Raw genomic sequence first — 7,593 nt, 5'->3', positions numbered from 1 at the left:
TGTTATTCACAGACCGATTCACGTCAGAGCAATTCTCAAAGTGATTGAAACTTTTCATGACTTTCGTCACTAGGTGAAGATAAACTTGATCAAAGCGAAACGCTTTACCAGCATATGATTTCGAGAAAAAGATAAGTTATGAATGCTCAGCTTGAAACGTCAAATGTGTATGATCTAGTCTATATAGCATACTACTTTTGTCTCATAAGAAGTAGGAGATAGAATAGATAGACTTTTGAGTGATAGATAAGTTCAAGTCTCCACATACCTTTTTGTTGATGAAGTTCCACGGTTCCTTGTATAGATGTTCGTCGTTGTATGATGAATCACCATGAAGTCCTTTAGCTCAACTACACTTTTCTATCCTAGTCCGAGACTTAGCTATGTAGGCTGGAAATCAAGACTCATAGTTTTGATCACTAACATTGACAAACATGCTTGAGATAGAAACGCATGCGAGGTTGACCGAGCTATGCTCTAACAGTGTTGTAGTGGATGATTTAGGGCTTGTTGCAGATTTATCTTGAACGGTTTTGGGTTCGGTAAGATAAGTTAAAAATCATGAGCAAATTACGAGCCAATTGACTAATTAAGGATGGTCAACAAATAAATATTTTCTTAATAACTCAAATTTAGAAACCACGAAAATCAGAACTTAGTCTGTGTACAATTGCAATGGTTTGCTCTCGCAGAGATTGAACCTGCGAATGGATCTCCTCTTGTTCAGATATCGGTCTCCTTGAAAGAATCAATTTTATTTGGTCAAATTAAGTCACCTTGTTCGTCACAGTTAATGACCTCTGCAGAAACGCATTCTTAACAATAAACACATTTATTTCATAAAGTTTCTTAATAATGTTATGTTTAATAATAAACACATTTATTTCATGAACTTTCTTAATAATGTTATGTTTATTAAGAAACACATTCTTAATTATAAACACATTTATTTCATGAAGTTTCTTAATAATGTTATGTTTATTAAGAAACACATTTATTTCATGAAGTTTCTTAATAATTATAGGTGCAAATTGGAACATTATTTTACATTGAGTTATGTTTATGGAAATAAAGCTTCTACCTCGAATTCAATTACGGTGATTGTGTGTCTTCAATGATTGGTACTTTCTTTTATGGCTATAATGCAACAGTTCTGGCCTATGGACAAGTATGATTTCCTTTTTCTATAGTTTTGGTCTTAAATTTCTTCTTTTTCCTTTTGCAGCATGGATAAGTCTGCAGAAATTGACCTGTTCAAACTCAAGATATCTGTGGCCGAGAGTGAAATCTGTCAACTGTGTCAAGATATAAGCATTGTAACTAAATCACGAACTTTTGATTGTGGTGGAAACCTCAAGATATATTTTACTATGCCACTGTTTTAATCTATTATGAAATAAATGCTTTTCTTGATGCAGATACACCGCCTGGTGAGAAGTTCAAAGAGCCAGAAGCATGTGGAGACAGTTGGTGAAGAGAGAGGTGGGTTGAGATGGTCAAAGAGGCAGAGGAAACATTTGGAGGCAGAGAGTGAACCTGCGAACAAATCCCCTCTTGTTCAGAACTGCTCTCCTTGAAAGAATTTATTTATTTGGTCGAATTAAATCACCTTGTTCATCACGGTTAATGACCCCTGCACAGAGTGATAGCTCGGGAAGTTCCAAGAAGAAGAAGCATGTGCAGGCATAGAGTGAACGTGCGAATGTATCTCCTCTTGTTCAGGTATTTCTCTCCTTGAAAAAAATTGGGATTTTAGAAAGCCTTGAGCATTAATGTAGTATCTCATCATTAAAGTTTTTCAAATCAACCATCGATTAAATTAATGGAAAATGAAATGCTGATATTTCATTCTTTTACAAATGTTTTGCAGATGATGAACACATTGAGATTTGATAATGTACTTTCTGAAGAGCTTTTTCCGCTGACAGTAGCAAAAAGAGGTAGTGGTCCGTAGACGAGAAATTTTTTGATGGGGACAATATTCGAAGGGGGAATGGGGGATCAATAAGAAGAGAGTATTTATCCTTCCTTTTATGGACAGTTTCTACCGAATTTAAGTTCTCATTTTCTCCTCCCAAATTGCCCTTTCTTAAGATATCGTAAATCTTATCCATGAGTTTATTTAGGAAACACAATTAACGGAGAATCGGAAAATTCATCTTCCCGTCCGTCCTTACCTTTTCTTAAACCTCCATCACAACCCATTTTTATTTTATGACATCCCTTATTTGAAAAAAGAAAAATGAATTATCATAGTCTTCTTAGACCTGAATTCTGAATATGTTTCTTTTATTTTGTTTTTGGTCATGTCTAATTTAGTTAGGGACCTTCTGATAACGTCTGATATAAGATTCAAATTTATCCAGACCAAAAATGAAGCTAATTGAGTAGATTTATCCACTCAAACAAAACATAAGCATGAACTTCTGTAAGACGAATCAACCTGATGTGAGTTAGTTCCACATGAATAGACGCTCAAGGAGTGAAAATGCCTATCACCAAGAGTTATAAACTTTTCCATTTTCCCTTACCAAATGTCAATCTTCTCTGAAACTTTAACCAGAAATAAACTCATGCTTGAGGGAAAATCTTGATCCAAAGCTGTAAGATAAGATTAATTTTACTGCAAGTTTGTTAAGCCTGTTGAGCTGTTAGCATACAGGTTTCACCACTGTCCACCCCACATTATGTGTTGTTGAGATAACTGCAAGGTCTTATATACTTCCGAACAATGATTTTCTCCATCAGTGTAATACAGTCCGCATCTGCGCAAGTGGAAACAGATTTTTTCTGTAGGACTATGGCTTTTTCCTATAGGACTATGGCTTATACTAGCATCTAATATAATTCCCTATAAATTATGAAAAATAAGGGTTCAGATCGTCTGTGACCAATTTCCCCCAGTCCTCTGTCCCCTCCGGTAAAAATGCACCACGTGGAATCATTTTTAGAAAAATAACTCGTTCCTAATTTTAATTTTATTTCCAAATCATTGAAGTTTGATAATTTATAGAAACTCCTTCCGTGTACACTATTTCATACTTTCATCATCTATTTTTGACACTCACACTTCCTCGTCTTAACTCACACTTTACTGGTGATTCATTGTAATGCCAATTGATTAGTTTGGATTTATAATATGTGAATGTGATGCATTGTATTTGTAACAAAAGCCAATCAAATGTTCTTTGATCTTTATGCTTGTACATGGATTGTAACTAGGTGAATCAAGCCAATCAGATTTAATTAATTTACAGATTTAAGGTGGGTATATGCAAGAGATTTTTTTAAGTTATGGATGTAGCTAGTTGAAGTGTGTTGAAGTGTTTGATCTTTACAGTGTTTCATGGAAACTTTGTTTTACATTTTCTTTTATCATGCCAAAGGAAAAAGATACTACGGGTAAGCAATAAACAAAACGGAAAACAGAAGGAGTTTAGGGAAGATAAACTAAAAAAATCATTGAAATTCCAAATCCATATTTTTTAATTAAATCTTTAAAGTGTTTCCTGTACAATCTTCCATATACAATGCTCCAAATCGAAAACACCTAATTGATAATTTAAAGAACATTTTATGCAGAAGGAGGATACAGAAATGATATATTTCCTATTTTTTCGCCGTTTAAATCAGTGAATTAATTAAATTAGAAACCGAGTTATATATCTAAAATAAATTGGAGTTTGATTCCAGGTGGTGCATTGGTACTGGAGGGGACCGAGGATAGGGGGAATTTGGTCACAGAGAATCTGGACCCGAAAAATAATTAAGATTTTCTTTTTTAGCGGTCTTGGTGTTTAAAGCTACCATTAATTTAGGAGAAAAGATACATCAGAAAATTAATAAGATTTACGATATCTTAAGAAAGGGTAATTTCGTAGGAGCAAATGAGGACTTAAATTTCTTAGAATCTGTCCATAAAAGTAAGGAAAAATGCTCACTTCTTATTGGTCCTCCATGCCCCTTTCGGATTTTGCCCCCATCAAAAAAAATTTCTCCGTAGACAATAGCTAAAAGAGGTAGAGGTCGTCCTTGTAAACCTAAAAAGAAGGAAAAAGCTAAAAAAAACAAACTCCAGATCGTCCATGTAAGCAACACAAACTTGGTAGACCTAACAAAGTCGAGGATGGATGGTAATAAAGAAGAAGGTGATCACTTTTCAGTGTCAATGACATAGTTTGTTAGTCGTATCTCCATTACTCCTGTTTTAGAGACACAATTCTACCTTTTCCTATAGTCTACCTCTATCTGTGTAGTTGTAATGAAACTTTACTTGCATTGTTTATCACGAGTGAAAGAAATAGTCCTCAACAATGACAGTTAAAAATTTAAGGAAAATCGTGGATTATAACGTGGGTTAACAAAACAAGAAAGCTGGCAAAAAGAAACCCAACCAAGGACAGAGCTAAAAATATATTATCTCGGTAGGGACAAACTTCACCGGTAGAAGTTGATGCCAAAGCAACCGCTCAGATTTTTCAGGCGTTTTAAGTGCCAACATGTTGCTATAAATTTCAAATCGTTCCCGCAATATAGGTAACAGCCTAACATGGTTGTTTGATGGTCTGCTTGATAAGAAGAGGCGAACAAGAAAAATAATAATGAGAAACTACAAAACTAAAACATAAGATAAAGAGTTGTTGCTTGCAGATATGGGGATATTTTGTGAGACTGAGCCCTCTTCCGTGTATAAATGTGAAATAAACTATTTAGCCAGTCAAAGCTCAGAACCATGTGAGCAAAATCAAATTCAAGATCCAAGTTAAATTTCTCACAAAAACAAAACAAAATAAATAATCCAAGATCCGAATTGATTGTGTTTGCAAATGTCTCTCACGTGATATTAGGATTCGACCTTAAAAAATTGACGCATGACCAACAATTGTTAACTTCGTTATTAGTAAGGTAGTACCATTTTTTCTCAAAATAGAATTATAAAATATAGATGGGTACCACGTTAATACAGATTACATTTGAGAATAGAAGGATGAGAGAAAAGATTATACAGCTTAATCATATCTAAACTTGACGGACCAATTTGATAGAATTCTTACCGATTGGACATATAAATTATTGTTCCCTTTCTAGTGGAGGACGAGGATTTCAGAACATCCTATTAAACCATATTTATCATAGTCAGCATGTCACCTTAAAAAATGCAGGGAACAAAATATGAATCAGCTGAGGTGTCAGTGGTGCACGGGCCTTTACTACTAAACCTTACGGCTGAAACACACAATACTATCCTTAGACTAAGTTTTATGGACTAAATATCTAACTGTTAGATTGGCCATCCACGTCAACTTGGACAACCTACCAACCCCTATGGCATGGCGAATCTAGCAATAAAATGGTAAACAGAGCAGCGCTGGGCGCGGAACGGTACAGCGTCAGAGTTTAACGCCGAAAGAAACAACGCTCTAAATTTTATCAGACAGGTTTTTTAACATGTTAAAATCATCACGCATTTAATGCTAGTTCAGAGAGTCAGTACCTTTGCATAGTCATTTCCACTGTTCGCTGTCCACTAGGGCAAATAGGTTAATCGTGTGGACCTAAGACTATTCAGATGTGAAGGACTAACTAATCGTGTGGTTGCATGTTGGGCTCCATTTTTCAAATGTTCCCACAGATTTCCCTCTCTTCCCTTTTCAAATCGTGTGGACAAAATACAATTTCCAGTTTTCAAATTAGGTAGTACTTTATAATCTACTAATAACTGTCACGATCAAGTTCTTTTAGATTTATTTAAAAATAAAAAAAATTTCTCTCCAGCGCTCAACCGTTCGGCGTAGGGTCATTTTTTGAGCGCCGCAATATTCAGCGTTTAAATCTCGCTAATAGTTGGACTGCGACCAATTGTTAGGAGAGAAGTAGTTAGATTGAGTATTAACTTTTTTATAACATTTTTTTCTTAATTTGTAACATTTTTTGGCCAACCTAGTTCATAGGGATTAGCCTTAAATACACCATTATCCAATATCACAAATGTAATTTCAGTAGGAACCTTGAATTGGGATTATAATGGCCCCAAATGGATTTATCGTAAAGGTTGATATATCCAGATGATGAAATTTATTTTCGCTTCGTTACTGGATTACGACACAATAATTTATGAATTTGGTATTGATATCTTACATTGAACTCCATGTATGTGCCATTCTTTTCTATCCATTGCTTGTCCATGACCACAAATGCCACACAATAAAGCAAGTCAAATGCCTATTCATCTTCTGAAATGCAGAAGAAAAAAGCTGGGATTCATCACGACAAGTTATGTAGACGAAGTTGAGCCAGTTTCTCATACTCTAGTAGTGTTATACACCTTGTAATTTCTATGTAGCATAAATATCTTATACATATATACTTGGAGGAATGACAGGTTTTTACCTGATAACATCTGAATGAAAACTGCTCTTACAAAGGTCTTTGGTTTCGCTGTAAATAGATAGGTAGTATATTAAGATCATGTTAATACTCGTAGTTCTTTATTTGGACTGCTATACTGTGAAGCGTGTACCCACATTTATATGCTGCTTGTATAAACAAGATGTACCTTTTATTTTTTAATACAAGCTAACTTCTCCTTCAAAAATAACCTGTCATTTTTAGGGATGACTTGAAAGGAATTAGGGGTGACTAATAAAACAAAATAAGGTCACTCAAACCTAAAATGAACCACCCCTTATCTCTCGTTTTTCATAATGGCGAATCCACCCTTAACAATCGGTAGCTAAGATTACAATCGGGAGCAATTTTTTATATAGAGGAAAATTATTTTAGTTTTTGAGTTTTAAGGTTTTAAAGTAGAAGAAGGAGAAAAAGTGGGAGAAAACCATTTTTTTCTTAAATCAATAACATCCATGGATGGATATGAAGAAAAAGGTGGGAAACATCATGAAGAATATCATGTCGAAGGTTCAATAACGGTTAGAGAGAAGATTGAATGCATTCGACGCCATTAACGTCCCAGAATCGGTAGATAATACTTTATCTACCAATTATACTCTTATGTTCCAGAATGGAAGAACAATCAGTAGTTTCTTCATGTTCATTATCTACCCATCATACGACTGGTAGTTTCATGATGTTCTTTATCTACTGATTGTGATAGTAGTCCCAAATTCTGATTTTTCAGAAACTTATAAAATTTTGAATTTCTCTACTTATAGGCCTGTCAATGGAAGAATATCCGTCGGATATTTAGAAATCCGATATCCGACATGTTAAGCACTACCGGATATTCGATATCCGATAATATCCTATAGGATATCAAAATCAGATATCGATTCCGATAGGCTAAGCTGTCGGATATCCGATAGTATCCAGTTATAACAAAAAAGCTTAAAAACCCTTGTAAAACATTTTCATAATTGACACTTATGGGATATTTATCCGACAATATCCGATACTAGACTCGAAATTAGGATAAATTACAAATAAGTTCCTATACTATCGGATATCGGATATTAACATTTCGGATGGGGTCTAATCCGTTTCCGATATGTTAAGGAAGAAATATCCGATAAAATATCCGATCCGATATCCGATAAAACGGATAAAATCCTATAGGATCTTGAATACTCGGAAACG

The 7,593-nt window shown here is 34.7% G+C and overlaps 1 long non-coding RNA gene across 1 annotated transcript; it reads left to right on the top strand.

Annotated features, from left to right (window-relative positions):
- Positions 1-1,439: 1,439 nt before the first annotated feature.
- On the top strand, positions 1,440-2,040 carry LOC113277403. Its single transcript, XR_003324893.1, has 2 exons — positions 1,440-1,722; positions 1,871-2,040. It is a non-coding gene; the product is annotated as an uncharacterized LOC113277403 (long non-coding RNA).
- Positions 2,041-7,593: the final 5,553 nt, after the last annotated feature.

Source organism: Papaver somniferum, chromosome 5, assembly GCF_003573695.1.
Source record: "Papaver somniferum cultivar HN1 chromosome 5, ASM357369v1, whole genome shotgun sequence".
Lineage (NCBI taxonomy): Eukaryota > Viridiplantae > Streptophyta > Magnoliopsida > Ranunculales > Papaveraceae > Papaver > Papaver somniferum.
This window is presented reverse-complemented; position numbering and strand designations above follow the sequence as displayed.